The sequence below is a fragment of the Gavialis gangeticus genome, unplaced genomic scaffold (assembly GCF_001723915.1).
Source record: "Gavialis gangeticus isolate Ggan-Ray unplaced genomic scaffold, GavGan_comp1, whole genome shotgun sequence".
Classification (NCBI taxonomy): Eukaryota; Metazoa; Chordata; order Crocodylia; family Gavialidae; genus Gavialis; species Gavialis gangeticus.
This window is the reverse complement of record NW_017729004.1, coordinates 55,476,066-55,480,612: the sequence shown is the minus strand read 5'-3', so window position 1 is coordinate 55,480,612 and position 4,547 is coordinate 55,476,066. Positions and strand designations below refer to the sequence as shown.

Here is a 4,547-nt window from a genome sequence, read left to right as displayed (position 1 = left end):
GTTTTCTAAGTTCAACATGATCTGTGATTTATGAAATATAGATTTTTTAAAATATTTCAACAAGTAATGAACACTATTTTACTTATAAAAATTCTTTACACTTGATAAAGGTCATTTATAATATATTTTTAAATTTCACTCTAGTATTATAAGATTATCTTCCTATTAAAGGATTCTACAATTATCCATGATTTGTAGTACTAACTCAACTGATTTATGGCTATTCTGGCAAAACATTACTTAGCTTTTCAACTACCAAAGTGTTTTTGTGTGCAGGATTGCCTAACTAAAAGAGTAAAAATCATGCCTTGTCAGCTAAAATGGATCATGCAAGTTAGACATAAATAGGGAATGTTGAATAATAGTGTATATAAAGCCACATTCTCCCAAAAAACCTCTGTTAAAATATGTATTTCTGACGAATAAGTTTCATTCTGATTTGCATGAGGATTTCCTGTAAAACCAACTGTGTAATCCCCAACAAACTTTTAGCAGTTCCCAAAACAGAGATGAAACACACAAAACAAAACAATGCAGTGTGCATCTTTCGTTCTGAAAGTCTTAGACTATTCATAGCAGTTCTTGACACTAACACTTCCAGTTTATTCAAATAAACTGCCGTATGCTTATTTCAGTAATTATATTACTTTTAAAATGTATATCGTATTCACTAAAGCAACAAAAATAATTTGGGGTCTTAGTTACAAGGTCATGTAATCATACTTTAATTAAGATGGCAAACAAATAAAATATAGAATTGCACTCAAATACCTTCCCATATAAGTTTCTGTTTAAAAGCATTGTTTAAAAGCTAAAGAGAGTTCAAAAAAGATTCCACTAAATAAAATTGGTGGATTTAAAGAAAAGTTGAGAATGCAGTTTTCTCCTAAACTTTCAGTCAGAAGAGCAATTTTTTCAGTACAACAAACAATTTCATGATAATAAATGCAGAATTACCAAAAACTCAGTTATTCTGACTTCATTTCTTAGTAAAGTTTAATGGATTTTTACAATACCAGTTCCTCAAAATGGAAATAGCATTTTAAATAAATATAAATTAATGAAGACATTTTACACCATAAAAACAATGTGGATTATTCTCTTTGTTGATACAAAGTGAAAATAAAATGTATATTTAAAACAGAAACACTGGAGTATAAAATGTCTCTGGTATGAAATTGGAACAATAAATATTTTATGATTTTTTTTTCAAAAGCAGAAGACTAAAAATGGCTTTTTCATGTCCAATAGTGTATTCTATTTTTCTGATTTTTAACTGTTTCACAAAGCAAGTTATATGAAGCAAATTTAATGGCTTTAAAATCTATTGCAATTGATTTAAAGTTCAAATAGTATTTAATCAAATCCAAGCAAGCAATTTTTTCTGAGCAGAAATTACTCATTATTACTTATTGCTTTTCACACTAAATTATGTTTTGAAATTCCTGCCTGAAATCAATTTTTTTTCATACAGAAATCTTATTTTAGGTACTTTTCGAGGTTTATAAGTCTCCTCTAAGCCCTGGACAGTAGGACTAAACTACCTGGCCTTACAAGAAGAGAGAGAAAAGAAACACTCTCTTAACGCTTTAAAACACTCTCGAAAATATTTCTGAAATCACAGCTAGCCTTTTAAAGTGTGGCATTTTCATAATCTAAAATGGTGTAGCATTAAACATTGTTGACTCATCCAGTTTGCTAGCACAACACATGTATGGTTTCAGCAGTCAAATATACTGAGACCATTACAAATTCATGTAGAGAAAACATTTATACCATATAGAACCATCACATATATTTTTGAGCTGGGTAGGCAGGGTGCTTGGAGGAGGAGTTTTATGAACTGTCTGCAGTGGTTCTTAATGAAATATTAAAGTTGCAGATTTCAATACAGAATAATTGCCATGGAAATGAAAATCCCAAATAGCAACACTATTCCTCCTGCATCCATTAGTAAGTTGTACACTTAAGTGTTTAAAAGATCAGTGCCTGGTCAGGCAGCCTCCAAAAATAGGATTCCAGTAGAGTCCAAGCTAGAATTTAAAAATGTCTAGAAATCTTTTTTGGAAAGGTGCCAGCAGGTATGTGAATCCTTTTTCATGCCGAGAGAGAAAGAAAGAGATTTTACATTCCATGTACCTGCAGATTTGAATCTGGTCCAAAGCTGTTCAGGGAAAAAAAAGTTTAGTAAAAAGATTAAGAACGTTAGTTAGACAATTCTAAATAGTAAAAAAAATTAAAAAGAGGTAATGGCCATGTAGTTATGATATTATGTCAGTTGTGCGTATCTAAAATTATTGTTTAAAAGTTTTATGTATATTTAGATTTTTAGGTCATTTTATTACATACTTTAAGGTCTGAACTTTCTAATTTTTGCTAGGATTTTCTAACAAGTTGTCACTATCTTTTGCAAAATTAACATTAAATTTAACAAAGTTGTATAAGACTGCATATTTAATTTTAAAAAATCGTATTATAAATCAGGTTCCTGCAGATCCTTCAGTGCTTGCATGGATTTCTGCGAACACTGGTCCACGGGACACACAACTTTGTTAAAGGCTTCCAGATCTCCATTGGTGTAAGCTGCCCCTTCTGGCAGATGAAGCCAGGGACCTCTTAGTCTTTCTCAGCATTCTCATTCCAAGTGATGCTTTAAAACCACTCAGGAACAGGGATGGAGAGTGCCAATTTATTAATCTTCATCTTTGGTATGAACTGTTGAATCCATACCTCAAGCTTTGTTTCAGCCAGGGGACTTAATGACAGCTCAGAGGACCCATGAAATTAAAAAAAAACAACAAAAAACTGTTTTCTGTGCATCTCTCAGACCGTTAGTCTTTTAATCACATAAGATCTTATGTACATAAAACTGCTAAGTCAGCTTCAGCAGATCAAGACCTAGGTACATAACACCCTATGTGCCAATGGCTTCTGCTGGTAAACACAAGGAATTGTTATACTTAGTGCCCTTTTGGCCAAAGAAGTGAGAGATTCTGGGTCTGGCCTGCTCCCACTGTGACTGGTGGGCTGTAAACTCCAGAACTGCCCAGCGGGTCTCAGACGCATTTGGTGGAATGGAGCAGCTGGGGCCAAGGAAGGGGGTGAGCTGCCGATGCCTGGCCTTCCCCACTTGCAGTGGGAGAGCAGATTGGCATCTGCATTTTCCCGTGGAAAATATTTCCTTAACTGTTTGCAACCCACTTTGCCCAAAGCCCTCCCTGCTTCAGCAAAGCGGCCACCCTCGAGCTCCCCCCGCCCCGCCCCGCCCCCCAAGCCTTGCGGGGTAGGGGCTCCTCTTGATCGTTTTGACCTGCACAAAACCGCCCCCCGCCATGATCTCGCAAGCCTTTTTTTTGGGGTGGGGGCATAGAAATCTAATCAACGCAATAAATAACTGCTTCATCTGATACATAACTCCTGCAGCACAATAAATAATTGCTGCATCCTACTTGGTCTAATAAAAGGTATCATTCTGAACCAATGTTTGCACCTGAGTAATGAAACTCTTTCTGCCAGGACTGGCTGTCCTGGGAGATTGGTGCATGGAAAGTCCCAAGCAATGAAGACTCAGCCGTATTGATTCCCAGCTTGTTTGCACAGCCTTAACCTGTTGGGCCCAACGAGCATTTTGGGTTGGGTTGGGTTTGTTGTTTTGTTTTGTTTTTGTGGGGGGGTGTTACAGTCGAGGCGAGACGGCAGGCGGTGTTCGTGCAGCGCCGAGCACTCAGGCAGGGCGCACGGGGCCGGGCTGGGTGGGTGCCTGCCTCCCGCCGCGGCGACCCTCGCGGTATGCGGCCGCCTTTGGCAGAGGCACATGAAGGATTTCATTGAGTGTGAAGACAGAGAGCAGAGACAGAAAGCAGAAGGAGGCGGCCGCAGCCTTTGTAGTCCTGGAGGAATGCGGAAATGTTGAAGCACTATGTCAAACTTTTTTGAAATGGGGTCAAGTCACATTCAGCCAGCGTGGGAAAGCCAGGGGGAGGGAGGCGCTGCTCCCAGGCGCGGAGGGAGGGAGGGAGCGGGGGCCGGGGCCGGGGCCAGGGCCGGAGCGAGCGGCGGGGAGGGCTGCGCCAGAGCCCCGCGCAGGGCGGTTGCAGCCCGCCGGCTTTGATCCGCTGCGGGCTGCTTTAACACGGGACTTTCTCTCTCTCTCTCTCTCTCTCTCTCTCTCTCTCTCTCTGTGTCTCAGGCAGGGGCGGGGGCAGAGCAGGCCGGGCTCTGGGGCGAGCCCGAACCCCCGCCCCGCGCGCGAAGGTGCAGCCCGGCGGCGGCGGGACGATGCGAGCGGAGGGCAGCGGAGCCGGGGAGGAGCTGCCTCGCTACCTGTGTGGCCCGGGCCGGCGCGGCGGGGACCTGCCGGGGACATCACCATGTGAATGAAGGCCGGGTGCCCGCTCCGGCCCGTGCTCCGCACAGCTGCATGGGAGGCGCCTCGCAGGGCACATTCCTGCCCGCGGCGGCGGCTTAGCCGGGCTCTGCGCGCCCCGCGGGGCGGCCCCAGGTAATGCGGGAGGCTCCACGTGCTGCCTGCACCTAGCGGCGGGGTG

The 4,547-nt window shown here is 42.3% G+C and overlaps 1 protein-coding gene across 1 annotated transcript in view; it reads left to right on the top strand.

Annotated features, from left to right (window-relative positions):
* The first annotated feature begins 4,028 nt into the window (after positions 1–4,028).
* The window catches only part of CDK6 (cyclin dependent kinase 6), a 253,170-nt gene continuing 252,651 nt past the window's right edge, over positions 4,029–4,547 (top strand). Inside the window, exon 1 of the mRNA XM_019508425.1 lies at positions 4,029–4,501. The gene's annotated coding sequence lies outside the window, so the exon portion shown is untranslated. The remainder of the gene's footprint in view (positions 4,502–4,547) is intronic.